At 40.6% G+C, this 15,070-nt stretch overlaps 1 pseudogene; it reads right to left on the minus strand.

Annotated features, from left to right (window-relative positions):
* Window positions 1-9,024: 9,024 nt before the first annotated feature.
* On the minus strand, window positions 9,025-10,007 carry LOC147004829 (heterogeneous nuclear ribonucleoprotein D-like pseudogene; annotated as a pseudogene).
* Between the last annotated feature and the right edge of the window lie 5,063 nt (window positions 10,008-15,070).

Genomic DNA, 15,070 nt, shown 5'->3' on the forward strand with positions numbered 1-15,070 from the left:
CAGAGACTACCCCACCTGAGGGTCCATCCCACAATCAGCCACCAAACATAGATACTATTGCACATGCCAGCAAGATTTTGCTGACGGGACCCTGGTTTAGCTGTCTTGTATGAGGCTATGCCAGTGCCTGGCAAATACTGAAGTGGATGCTCACAGTCATCTATAAGATGGAACAAAGGGCCCCTAATGGACAAGCTAGAGAAAGCACCCAAGGAGCTAAAGGAATCTGCAACCCTATAGCTTGAACAACAATATGGAGTAACCAGTACCCCCAGAGCTCATGTCTTTAGCTGCATATGTATCAGAAGATGACCCAATCGGCCATCACTGGGAATAGAGGCCCCTTGGTATTGCAAACTTTACATGCCCCAGTACAGGGGAATGCCAGGGCCAAGAATCAGGAGTGAGTGGGTAGGGGAACAGGGCATGGGGAGGGTATAGGGAACTTTCAGTATAGCATTAGAAATGTATATAAAGAAAATATCTAATAAAATAATAAATTTAAAAAAATAGAAAAGAAAGAAACTGAGGAGACAATTCCTGAATCAGACTGTCACAACACAGGCTCCGTGGTCACAAGGTCTGGTTTCAAGCTTATTCCAGATGCTGGTGACCCAACAATAAAAGTACTAAGTGCTTAAAAATATTAATGAACTTTCGTATAGATAAAACTAGTCAATATTTTATTTTCTATCCTAGAACTTATAATAAATTGTTAGTTCCTTGGGTTTTTTTTAACCTTTTGTTAATTGTTTTACAACCTTTTGGAATGTACTCTGAGTAGTTGAAATCCTGGTTATTTTGAAGAAGCAATTAACTGGTGACACATGGGAGACTGTCAGAGTTCTCTTTCCAATATTGACTATCACAGAAGGGTTTATTAGCAGTCCCATTATATAAGATATAAGATTATATATAAGATATAATTTTAGGAATTATTATAGGCTCACCATTAAGAATTAAGAAATCATCTCTTTGTCTATATTGCATCATTACAAGACAGTATAACTTTGTAGATCTGCAGAGATCTGCTCAAAAGGGTGGGCTAATACCTAGTATTTTTTTTTTTTTTGAGACAAGTTTTCTCTGTGCAGTCCTGGCTGTCCTAGAACTCACTCTGTAGACCAGGCTGTCCTTGAACTCAGAAATCCACCTGCCTCTGCCTCCCAAGTGCTGGGATTAAAGGCATGTGCCACCACTACCCGGCCCCTAGTAATTATTATATATGTTTAATAATAACAAGAAAAGCATTAGTAGGAATCATTCCTGAAATGATTTTCTCCTGTGCTTTTCCTAGGGAAGCAAAAGTATTGTGGATTATATTCTGAGGCAAACCATCTCAAAAGATCACCTACTAATTATTAGATTGCCCTATAATGAACCTGATAATTTCTAATACTGTATTGAATAAATAGAAAGATAGATTTTGGTTTTAAATCCTGGTTTGACAAGCTGCCTCTTATAAGCAGTTATAGATAGACGTGTGAATCAATTGTTTTAAAGATGGTATAATAATGTCTGTGGGAGTCTCATATTCTCTAACGTGGACTCCATGGGAACTTTGGGTTAATATCCTGAAATGACAAATTAGGAAGGGCTAAATAGGCTAAAATGAGTGTGCTTTTAAATATTGTGGTAGTTTTATTGTTCCACTGGGACAGAGGGCAAATTACAGATTTTCTTGGTTATTGGCTGAAGGATATGCTGATTTGTCTCTGTAATTTTGGAAAAGGTGATTAAGGTATTTATACCTTCCAGTGTTGTATGGATCAGGTTAGATAGAGGGAGACCCCCTGAGAACTAGATTCCAGAAAATCAAACAAAATGTTTATCTTGATAATACTAAAATTTTGTTTTGAGATTTATATATTACAGAATATACAGCCTTGGTGAATTTCATTATCAGACATGCTGAACTGACCTGCCTGAACTCCTGATGTCTTCGTTTTTCATCTGGAACCACTCAGGACACAGACATTAGAAACTAATACAATCAATGGTGTGGCCTTCTTAAAGCCAACCAACTCCCCCATTTCCCTACCCTTTCCCCTTAATTCAAAGATATCTCAATGCTCATTTTCAGCTTGAAGAAGTTATGAAGAGTCTTCATCCCAGGTTGGAGGCTGGGGTGGTTATTATAGATTGATACTAAAAATTTTGAGCCGGGCATGGTAGCACATGCTTCATCCCAGCTTTGAGGCTGGGGTGGTTATTATAGATTGTCTTTGATCGCTTCTCGGCCTTTTGGCTAAGATCAAGTATAGATTGTCTTTGATACTAAAAATTTTGAGCTTGGCATGTTGGCACACGTCTTTAATCCCTGTACTTGGGAGGAAGAGACAGGAGGATTTCTGAGTTAGAGGCCAGCCTGGTCTACGGAGTGAGTTCTAGGACAGCCAGGGCTGCACAGAGAGCCCCTGTCTCAAAAAAAAGAAAAACAAAAAAATTTTGAAGTACAGGGCTTGGAACCATTCCTTCTACTGCTGTTATTATAAACAGATCTGAGATGTTTAGTCATGTTGGTTAAGGGCCCATTAAGAAATTCATTGCTCTGAGTTTATTTTTAGGGTGTTTTTTTAGTTATTTTAATTAGAAATGGCTTAGAGTAGTTAACAGACAACAGTCTAGATTACATTACATAGAAAGTTGGTTTTCAAAAACATCAGAAGTCTACAGAATGTGATGTTTAATGTTGTTTATTCACTTGTTGTTGAGACTAGTCTGCTCCTGACAGCTTTCCCTGTCTTGGATTCCAAGAAGAAACTGAGCATCTTTGAGTTACTCCAGTTGTGGTAAAACAGCCACTAGGCAAGAATTGCCTCATTTCATCTACAGTCATAATACTGTCCAAAGAAAGGACACAATTACAGGTTAGGACAGCTTGATTCTGATGAGACAGAGTAGGCTAGTCCTTAATATTCCTGTTTCTCTAAGTCTGTCAGATGACACTGACCAGTAGGCTGAAGACTGATGCTTCAACTTGTTGAAGTAAGGGACTGTCCAAGTGATCAGTGGTCTCTAAAAATTGGCTAAGTTTTGGAAGTTGTGTTAGGCTTCCTATATATTTTCAGTTAATATAAGTCGTTCTTGGATTTCTGATATGGTTAAAAAACTAAATAGTGTCCTATCCAACCCAGGCTTTTTACTTTGAGAGGAACAGATTTGAGATGCTGGTTTTCAGATGGCATTCAATCTAAAGCCAAGACATAGCCAGGTACAGAGCTATAGTCTTTTTAATAAGGATAGGTGACAGAGGTTCTATTGAATTAACAATCATGATGGACTGGGTGTTAGGTCTCTTGTATTTTTTAAATTACAAAATAATAATTGTTATGTTCAATTATATCTGAAATAAAATAGTCTTTTAATTAGACAGAAAGGGGGAAATGTTGCAGATAGCCTTAAGGCTAATTATATTTGATATTAATCTCTTTCTCCTGTGAGTGGCTTTTGAACAAGGATTGAGTCAGCACTCAGGTGATTTCCTATAAACCTGCTTCCCACCTCAATTTGTAAAGTAAAGGATAGCTGATGATTGGGCAGATAAAGGAAAGGTGGAGCAGAAGTTGGAGAGAAAAGGAGGGGAAAATGGAAGAGGGAGAAGAGGCAAAGGGGGAGGAAGAAGAAAAGCAGAGCAGAAGCATGTGGCCCGGAGAAACTGCAAGTTCTAAGGGGTCTCATATATGTGGAAGATTGTAGAGTAGTGTTAGATCTGGATATTCTAGTTGTTCAGCATGTATTCATATTAATTGAGTTGTGTTCTCATTGTCAGATTATATTTTGTTTGGAGATATACTTCAGCAATGTGGCTAGATATAAAATTAACAAATCAGTGAGTGGATATCCATAGGAGGCCTATGAACTCTCAGAGGAAAAGGAGATACAGGATGGTTGTAGGGTCTCTGTGAGGGGGGACAAGGAGAGGTAAGCATTTGATATAAATAAGAAAAGACTTTCAGGTCAGTGACAATGATTCCCCAAAGTTCTTTTATTGTTCACAATGTTTTGCTTACCCTGTTTTTGTTTTTTTGGGTTTCTTGTTTTTGCTTCTGTTTTGTTTTTGATTGTTTTTTGTTTGTTTTTGAAATTTAGAATTGGCTTTTCTATTTCTGTGAAGAATTGTCTTGGAATTTTAATGTTAATTGCATTAAATCAGTACATTGCTTTTGGTAAGATGGCCATTTTCACTTTTAATCCTACTGATTCATAAACAAGGGAGATCTTCCCATATTCTGAGGTCTTCTTCTCTTTGTTTCTTCATGGATTTGAAGTGCTTTTCATACATGTCTTTAACTTGCTTGGTTACAGTTACACCGAGGTATTCTATATTATGTGTGGCTACTTGAATGATATTGTTCCCTAATTTCTTTCTCAGACCCTTTATCATTTTTATGAAGGAAGGAAACTGATTTTTTAAAAGTTAATTTTATATCTAGTCACATTGTTGAAGCTGTTTATGAGTTATCAGTGTTCTCTGGCATAGTTTTGAGGGACACTTATGTATACTATCATATCATCCAGAAATAATGATACCATGACTTATTCCTTTCTAATGTGTATAACCTTGATCTCCTTCAATTGTCTTATTGCTCTAGCTAGAACTTTGCGATTGGCCAGCACTGGCAGGTTCTTCTTATCTGTTGATTTTCTTGAGGCAGCAGAGGGGGAAGAGCATTGGCAGTGGGTAATACTTTATCTTACAAGGTAGTGGGATAAGACTTTGTATTAAAAGATATTTAGGGTTGCTGTAAAATGATAAAAAGATTACTTATTTTGCTGTTGTAGCTGCCCTGCCTTCTGTGTTTCCCTGAGGCCAGAAACTGTGGTCTCTGGCACTTAACACCTCATCCTTAAACAGCAGGAGATTAACTAAAAAATTAATTGCTACAGCCTTTTCTCTTTTGTCCAGATACCTTTTACTTTTCAGGCTAAAGGGAAACTTGGAGAAATAAACTTCTATTGACCTAGGAGAAGAGATTAGCACTCACAGAAGAAATACTTTTACATAAGCAAATATGCATAAACACACAAATTCATAGACAGATTGACACATGCACCTTCATACATTTCCATTTATACCAGTTGGGTTCAGCTTTCATACATTCCCTCAACTACATCCTTGCTCACACACACATACAAACACACACACACACACACACACACACACACACACACATATCCATATGTATTGCATATGGAGCAAAAGACCAAGAAATAACACAGAAAGAACTCATTCATTCTGAATGAAAAATGAGCTCCAATTTTTATCGCATATCAAAAGAAAAAGCTTCTACCCCTTTGATGCTAAATGAATGAAACCCAAATTTGTAAGGACAATTTTCTACCTTTAATAAGATTAAGCCGGCCTTGTTATTAAGAAAAGACCTGTTCTGTCCCATGGTAAGGAGAAGCCTGTCTACTCCTCTGCTCTCTCTGCAGCTTCTTTCTCCTTTTTCCCTTTGCATTCTGCACATTGCTCCCTTAGTTTTTTTTTTACTGTTACCTACAGTTTTTAAGTTATTCCACTCTGTACACTTCTTCTAATTTTGCTCTCTCCTTTGTGCTCATACTCTCAGTGCCTATACTTCAAAGTTCTTCTTGAGTTCCGTTCTGTCTAAATAGTGTTCTATCTAAAAACTTCTCAGCTCATTTACTTTCTGTTCTCTTTGTCTTCAGAACTTATACATCTTATAGAACACATGATCACATGTTAAAAAGATCATCACAAGTTCACACATAAAATCAAATCATAAATTAAAAGAGAAGTTTACAGCAGAGAATGTTTACATGCATATTCTCTAGGAGTAATTATCTGACTAAGCATTCATTACCTGTCACAGCTCCACAGGTTCATTTAAAGTTAAAAAACATAAGTATATTATTAATGAACTTTTGTATAGATAACACTAGTCAATATTTTATTTTCTGTCCTAGAACTTATAGTAAATTGTTAGTTCCTTTTTTTATGACCTTTGGTTAATTGTTTTACATCCTTTTGGAATGTGCCCTGAGTAGTAGAAATCCTGGCTTTTATGAAGAAGCAATTAACTGGTGACACATGGGAGACTGTCAGAGTTCTCTTTCCAATTTTGTCTATCACAGATGGGTCTAATAGCAGTTCCATTATAGAAGAGATTAATACTGATATAATTTTAGGTATTATTATAGGATCACCATTAAGAATTAAGAAATCATCTGTTTGTCTATATTGCACCACTACAAAACAGTATACCTTTGTAGATCTGCAGATATCTGCTCAAAAGGGTGGGCTAATACCTAGTAATTATTATATATGTTTAATAATAACAAGAAAAGCATTAGCAGGAATAATTCCTGTAATGATTTTCTCCTGTGCCTTTCCTATGGGAGCCAAAATATTGTGGATTATAATCTGAGGCAGACCATCTCAGAAAGATCACCTACTAAGTATTAGATTGTCCTATAATGGATCTGACAATTTCTAGTACTATAATGAATAAACAAGGGGATAGTGGGCAGCCTTGTATTGTAATTCTATTTGATTTTGGTGAGACTGCTTCAACTTTCTCTCCACTTAATTTGATGCTGGATTTTGGCTTGCTGCATGTTGGTTTTGTTATATTTAGTTATATGTCATGAATTCCTGATCTCTCCAAGAGGTTTATCAGGAAGTATGTTGGATTTTGCCCAAGGCTTTTTCAGCATCTGATGAGATGATCATGTGATTTTTTTCTTTTTCTTTGTTTATATAGTGGACTAAATTATCCTGTCCCGTGGGATTCAGTTATTCATGGGTGTGAGGGGGAACACAAACCTGGAAGGAAATGAAAGGAAGGGGAAGAAAGCAGGAGACCAAGCAAATTTGTCCAGGTCTCCTTTATTATGCTGAGGTGCCTTCTTTTTAAAGCATACATCACGGGGAATAGGGGAGAGGTCGAGGGGGAATTTTACAAAGAACAAAGAAGTGGGCATCTGCTGCCATGGGGGTCGAAGTCAGGCGCCAGGCAGCAGGCACTCTGCATCTTATCTCTGGAACATAGATCCTCCTTGACAGCCTCGGGTGTCAGGCTGGTGTCAGGCATAACTCGTGTCCTTGAATGGCATGGGAGTTTAGGAAGAGATAGGGAAGAGGGGAATATAATTCAGCTTTTACAGCCTTAGGTGCCAGGAAGGGAATAGGGAGGAGGGGGTGATAACCAGCTCCTAGCACGAAGCCATTTGGCCTGTCAGGGAGATTGTGAAGGGCTCGCTTTCTCATGGGATGGTCTCTGATATCTCCCCCTTCTGAATTAAATTTAATAAGGCCACACTTAACTTAGGTGATCAAATAATCTTCTCATCCTTAGATGAGCGGGCATTACCATGGCTGGTGGGACATAGACTCGATTCCCCCCGTGGGTGCTGTCACAGACCCACATTTGTGGCTTTTGGTATCTTTTGGGGAGGGGAGGCAGAGCCTTAGAAAAATTCTTCACTTGCAACTGAAACTAGATACCAACCTCCATCTACAGTGGGTTTGTCTCTCAGGGAACTCAGAAATGGTCTACATGGAACTTCCCCTGCAATACTTAGTTTGCACCCATACTGGGCCCATACGGGATTTGTATTATCACAAACCAGCATTCACAGTTTTGAGTTCTGTGAAGCTCCCGTAGGAGAATTGTCAACCTCAGACTCAGTAAGGCCTTTACAAGAATTATGCCAATTGTAACACCACAATTTGTGGCTCTTAACCTATAGTAGGAGCTGGAGGTCACCCTTTCTCGTCTCTATTTTCTCCAAAGTCTGAGGAACCAAGGGGACCCTGCATTAGTAGCAAGGGTGGAAAATTGGAGACACTGGTTCTGCCTCAGTGGGAGGAGGATCTTCTTCATCTGAGTCCTGGATATCCAGCTGATGGTAGTGGACTGCAACTGGCTTACTTAAAGCAGCTTCAATCTGTGACTTAACAAAACTGGTTAATTTTCTAAAGGCCCAGGGGCCAAAAGACAAAAGCTGCAAAATACCCATGAAAGGTCCCAAAAGGCTGGGACATAAGGTGGTGACCCAAGGAGAAGTAGAAAACCAATTTTTATACCAGTATTCTTGTTTCTCTCTGTTGTGTTTTCGCTCTTCTAAACTAGCTCTAACTTTGTCTATGCTATCTTGAACTAAGCCAGTCTTGTCAGAATAAAAACAACATTCTTCTTTGAGGGCTGCACATAACCCACCTTCTGTAAAGAACACTAAATCAAGACCTCACCTGTTCTGTAATACTACTTCATACAGAGAGACCAATGAGTCTTTTAAATTTTTAAGCCTCTCTGTAGCTCTTGTTTATCTCTGTCCACAACAAGGTGGAGCTGAGTATATTGCTGTTGGGAAGTGGCCAAAGAGGCAATGCCAGTTCCTGCCCTTGCAGCTCCTAAGCCTAGAATCACTGCTAAGATTACTGCAGAAATAAGCTCTCTCTTATCATGGGGTAGGTCTGTGTCACTCTTCCAGAATTGGAGGAGGTCTTCTGCATGGTGTACTCTCAGCTTAGGGAGAAGCTGGACTACAACACAATAATCTCTATCATCTAAAAAGGTCTGAGTAACTATATAGGTAATAAGTCCAGTAGAATATGCTAAATAAGTATGATTAGCTGCTCCAAGGTATCGAGAGGTGGCATCTACCATAATAGTCTGCTTGCAAACCACTAATAAGGGCTGGGGAGGAAACATGGAAGGCCCCAAAAGGCATAAGCCTATGCCAGACACCTGACTTAGAATGAGCCCACCATGGCTCTCAGGGTGCCATCCAAGTTTGCTGGAATCATTAATTGCAATAAAAGATCTGAATGTTGCCACCCCTTCGTAAAAGGGAGGTTGAGGAGAAAAACACACCCAACATCCCAACATTCTTCTTCTTCTTTTTTATTTTTTGTTTAACAATCACATAAGCATTTATTTGAGGTTTAACATGAAACCACACAAATAAAAATTTGTATGAACACAAATCCACATTGAGTCATCATAACACAGGTAGCAAAGACAAAGTAAAATAGGAACTGATTGGCAGCTATATTCAGTTGGACACAATTGTGTCATGTACACTACAAAGTCTTTTACAAAATAATCATCTTAGGTCAACAGAAGATCAAGCAATCTTCAATGTTGTCCTGTAAGATGGTTTCTTTACACCTCCTGCTCTCCCAGCATCCTCCTTTAGTAGGGTTGGTAATTGTTCTGGTGATTGCCGCCCCCTCGGGACGCCTTGCCATAAGTGCTCTGCTGACCGCTGTAGTCTGCATATCCCTGTCCATATCCATAGTTCCCATAGTTATACCCAGTATAATCATAGACGCCATAGCCACTATAGTTCTGATCACCACCATAGGCACTATTATAATTTCCATATCCTTGATCATAATAGTTATTAAATCCTTGGTTCCAGTTTTGGCCCTGACATCTTCCACGCCCCCTAGCACCTTCTCTTCCACTGGCTGCCAACCCTCTGCCTCCTTTCTGTTGCTGCTGCTGCTGCTGCAGCTGCGTCTACACCTCTTTGGGTTGTGCAACTTTGATTTCGCACTTCCCAGAACCTATTTGATGGTATCTGCTTTCTAACAGTTTCTTTACTGGCTCTTCATCTGTGTATGTGATAAAACAGAATCCAGTTCTTTCATTTGTTTTTTTATCCATGGGAAGCTCAATATTTTCTATCTCTCCAAAGGCTCCAAAATATTCTTTAATTTGTTCTTCTGAAGTATCTGGGCTCAACCCACTCACAAAGACCTTTTTAGGGAATTCTTTCTCCTTTAAAGCTTTGGCCCTTTTGGGGTCTATCAGTTTGCCACCCAGTTTGTGTTCTTTCAGTTCCAAAACCTTATCCACACTAGCAGCATCTTTGAAAAGCACAAATCCAAATCCTCTTTATCTTCCCATGACTGGATCTGTTTTAATTGTGCAGCCTACCACTTCCCCAAATCGAGACAAATATTCAGTCAGATCTTTCTTGCTTGTATCCCAGCTCAAGCCTCCAATAAACATTTATTTCCACTAGTGGGGAAGGCTACTGGGGTCCAGCGGGCACGCAGAGAATAGACTCGGGGGAAAGACTGGGGGCAGTGCACGCAGCTCCGGAGGGACCGCGGGGCTCTGGGGGAGGGGAGGAGCAGAGCCTGCAGTACCCGTCATGCTGTTGGTTCTTGCTCGCTTTGATCTTGGATCCCTCTGCGAGCTCCTCTATTCTGCTGTACTCATCCATGTCCTCCATGGTGGCAGAGCCATCCGGTCCTGGTGGCAATGGTGGCGGAGCGTTATATGGAGCTAGATTTAAAATGGTGGCAGAAGAGATCCGGCCGCCGCCTGCGCCCTCCCTTTATAGCCGCTCCAACATTCTTCATATTAAGTAGCATTAGCTGTGTGCATAGTAGCAATTGATGCATTTACTAAGAATAAAATCAATTCTGCAGAGGAGGGAGATCTAGCAGGTAAAGTAGGCTGTAATACAGTAGTCCCATGTGGACCGAAGGTAACAGTCTGTGGAAGACTCAGATATGAGGAATGCAAAATGAGATTGGGGCCTATAGTAGCCAACCCTAAAGATGGGGTGTTCTTAAGAAACTGGATTCTGAAGGTTACTCCGAAATCTTTTTCATCTCTATAGATACGTAAACCCCACTCAGCTCCTCGTGTATATTCCCAATTAAAATTTTTCCCCACTTCAGTAAAGGAGATCTCCAAGGTGTTGCACCATCCTGTGGAAGTCTGCTTGGAACTAGCACAGGCAGCATAATCGGGCCTGCTCTGGAACTTTATTAGGTCCCAATCAGAAGTGGATTTCCAATAGGTGTCTCCTGTGGTCTCACAGCCCCAGGAAGCACAGAAATAATCAGGGGCGAAACCACATTTATAATTAAGAGTGCAACTCCTGTGACTGGGGCCAGGACAAATATATATCCCCCATCTTTTAAAAACACTGGCAAGTGTTCTCTTACGACTTAAACTAGCACATCCAGGAGTGGTATAGGCAACTTGTCTTGGATCGTCAATAGGTTGTTCTTGTGGCAGGAATTCTGAGTAAGTTCCCCGGTCATTACGATCTCCTAGGACTAATTTACAAAGATCAACCTAGGACTAATTTACAAAGATCGACCATGGGATAGAACCTTCAATTTTGGAGGTGGCATTAGCTATATCACCTGCCTCGTTAATGATTAGCCAGGTGTTATTATAAAGCCAATAAGGAGTTTTCTTAACTTGGCCTACCACTGGCGATATGCTTCTCATCAGGCAAACACACAGCCAAATCTCGATGATCAGGAGTGACTTTTTTCGTGGTGCCTTCATTTTTCTGTAAAGAAGCACATTTAGAAATTTCCTCAGGGTTTTTCTTTCCTGGACAATTATAAGGTTTTATTAGGTGCTCAGGGAGCCATCTAGCATTTTGTGCTTTTGAATCATAGACACAAGTGTGCCCTTTGCCCCATATGAGGACTGGGTCTGGACCCTGCCATTTGTTGGACAAAGGATCTCTCCACATAGCTTGTGCAAAGTTATTAGCAGTAGAAGAATGCCAGAGGCGATCTGCAGCAGACTTGCCTGCATTGTCGTATGTAAGAAAGTTTAAAACAAATAATGCATGATTTAAAGGCATCTTGGAGTTACCAGACTGAGGATATAGAATTCTGCCCGCCCCCCAACTGTAATTTGAAAAGCATGTTTTTAAGGGTTTGATGAGTTCTTTCTACAATACCTTGACCTTGGTGGTTATAGGGAATCCCAGTAACGTGCTTAATGCCCATGTGAGCACAAAACTTTTTAAAGCTGGCACTAGCATATCTTGGCCCATTGTCTGTCTTAAGGATCTTATGCTGTGGCACAGCTGCCAAGCAGGAGAGAACATGGCTGATAACATGTTTAGTGGCCTCTCCCATTTGTAAAGATGCACAGATAGATCTACTAAAGGTAGCAACAGAGACATGAATATATTTTAACTTTCCAAAGGGAGTGTAATGGGTAACATCCATCTGCCACAGTTCACCAAGAATTAGTCCTTGGGGGTTGACTCCCACATGTGGCTCTGGCAAAAGGGTCAGACAGTCCTTACACTGCCTGACAATTTGTCTAGCCTCTTCATGGATGATGGAAAATTTAAGCCTCATTGTATGAGAATTAAGGTGATGTAAATCATGGTCCTGCTGAGCAGCAGCAAAAGGGGTAATAGACAAAGCCGAAGCTATTACCTGAGTGGTCTGATCAACTATATTGTTGCCTTCAGACAAAGGTACAGGCAGGCCAGAATGAGCACGAATATGACCAATAAAAAAATGGAAAATTACGAGCAAGAAATAAGGCTCTGAAGTTTAGCAAACATTGGAGATGTATTGGTAGAAGGGCAAATATAAGGAACAGTTTCTAAAAGAGGAACATAGTCAGCCACATAGGCGCTGTCTGTATATAAATTAAAAGAAGTTTCAGGCAATAGTTCAAATACTTTAACAATAGCTGCCAATTCAACAAGCTGTGCTGAGGAGAAGTCTGTCATAAAACACAAGACCTTCCCACCAATATTATAAGCAGCCATACCTGAGGAAGACCCATAAGTAAAAACTAACATAGCCCCAGGAATCGGGTCTGACTTTGTTCTCTTAGGGAAAACTACAGGTGTCCTATGGAGAAACGGAACCAGTTTATCAGCAGGGTAATAACTATCAATCACACCTCGAAAGGAGATACAATTAACTGCCCAATCATCATTATTTTTAAGTAACCACTGAATTTGAGAGGCATCATAGGGGAGAACAATAACATCTGGATCTCTGCCAAAAAGCTTAAGAGGAGCTTTTCTGCCTAGGCTCAAAACATTAGCAACTAACTAAGGATATGTGGGCAACCCTTTGGAGGGGGAAGCTGACATGTGGACCCAAACAGAGGTTTAAGCTGCCACAGCAGACCTGTGGGTGAAAAGGGAGTAGGGAATACAAGGAACTGAAGTGGAAGCACTGGGGAAGAATACCCAATATTTTGCTCACTGATGGCTTGTTTAACTTTAGCTAGTGACAATCCTGCCTCTTGAGTTAACATGCGTGGAGAGGTCAGATTTGAGTCTCCTCACAGAATGTCAAACAAAGGTTTTAACTTTCCTGTTGTAAGTTTCAGATAAGGACGAAGCCTTATCTGAAATCTGAAATCTCCTAACAGACATTGAAAACCATTAAGAGTCTGCAAGGAATCTTGTCTCACCTGAACCTTTTGAGAGAGAATTTTGTTAGGAAATAATTCAAAACCCAAAAACAAGCGAGGAGGGTGGATCTGAATTTTCTCTGGAGAAACTTGAAGTCCTCAACTCTGAAGGGCATTAACAAGCTTTTGACTAGCAATATATAATTGGTCTTGATCAGGTTCAGCAATCAAAATGTCGTCCATGTAATGGACCACATACAGATTAGGGTAAGACATTCTGAATGGATCAATAACTTGTACCACATATCTCTGAAAAGGGTAGGACTGTTGGCCATGCCTTGAGGAAGAACTTTCCATTGGCAGCGAGGAAAAGGCCCTATAAAATTAACCACTGGAAGGATAAATGCAAAGCGTTTACAATCTTCAGGATGGGGAGGAATGGAAAAGAACCAATCTTTTAAATCAATCACTAATTTAGCATATCCCCTGGGAATAGACACTGGAGAGGGAATCCCAGATTGTAGGGCCCCCATGGGGACCATAGTCTTTTAACTGCTCTAAGATCTTGTAACAATCTCCTTTAACCATTTCACTTTCTAATAACAAAGATAGGAGTGTTTCACAACGAAGTGGAGGATTCAATGTGTCCAGCAGCCAGTTGTTCCTGCACTAATTCTATGGCTGCTGACAACTTTTCTGCAGGAAGGGAACACTGCTCAAGCCAGACAGGGGTATCATTTTTCCAAGTAATCTTGTCTGCCTGATGTGCAGGGAGAGCAATGTTCCATATGAAAAATGGGAGTTGTAACCTAAACCTGCACAATCTATCTTGGGGGTGGCCTCTATTGGGGTAGGCCTCCCTTGGCTATTTTTACCCAGTCCCTGTCCAAGGAGATAACCCTGGGCGAGCATTTGTTGAGTAATAGCTTCATTGGGTTGAGTAATGGCTTCATTGGGACTGCACATAATGACCCTCATTTGAGAAATAATGTCTCTCCCCCATAAATTAACGGGCAGACCAGGGGCGACATAAGGCTGAATCGAACCAGAGTTTCCTTCATCATCTTCCCAGGTCAACAACTGTGAACTCTGAAGAGTATTTTTTGATTGTCCAATTCCCTGTAAATGAGTTAAAGAGGCCTTTAACAGCCAAGCAGCAGGCCAAGCACTTTGTGAAATCACAGTGGAATCTGTACCTGAGTCTAAAAGGCCCTCAAAACGCTTGCCATTTATCTTAAAGCAGAGTGTTGGGTGGTCTTTGGTAATTGCTTGTACCCAATAAAGGTCTGATGACCCTGGCTGCAAAGAGCCATGACGTTTGCCCATTGCTGAATAGGAAGTATCTAAAGGTAGAGGCAAGACTTGTGCCAACGTTGCCCTTTGAATATAGATATTGGCCCTTGGGAGGCACTAACTAAAATTTTAATTTCTCCAGTGTAGTTATTATCTACTAATGAGGGATGGACAGTAAGTCCTTTCAAAGTGGTGGAAGCACACCCTAATATTAAAAAATAAGTATTGGGTGGAGGAGGCCCATAGACCCTTGTCGGGAGGATGTAAACGCCATCCTCTGGTGTTAAAATTGCACTGGCTGAGGAATACAAGTCCAGGCCTGCACTGCCTGTGGTGACTCGGGAGAGACTAGAGGCTGATTTGTTTGACAGCTGTAGCCCGTGGCCGGGAGAAATGAGATGGTTTTGGGGACTTGGGGCTGTCCCCCATACTCGTTTCCCTGAACAAGAGGCAGGAGATTTCCAGACACATTTGTCTGAGCTCTGCAAGTGTTTGCCCAATGCTTGTCTCTTTTACAGCATGAGCAAAGAAAATTGGGCCATGCAGGCCGAAAAGAATAGTTAGTATGTTGTGCTGAAGCACCATTAAGGGAGGGTGAAGTGGGACACTGCCGTGCAAAGTGTCTAGACTGGCCACACTTAAAACAA

This window comes from Mus caroli, unplaced genomic scaffold (genome assembly GCF_978045245.1).
Source record: "Mus caroli unplaced genomic scaffold, Mus_caroli_1 scaffold_5, whole genome shotgun sequence".
Classification (NCBI taxonomy): Eukaryota; Metazoa; Chordata; class Mammalia; order Rodentia; family Muridae; genus Mus; species Mus caroli.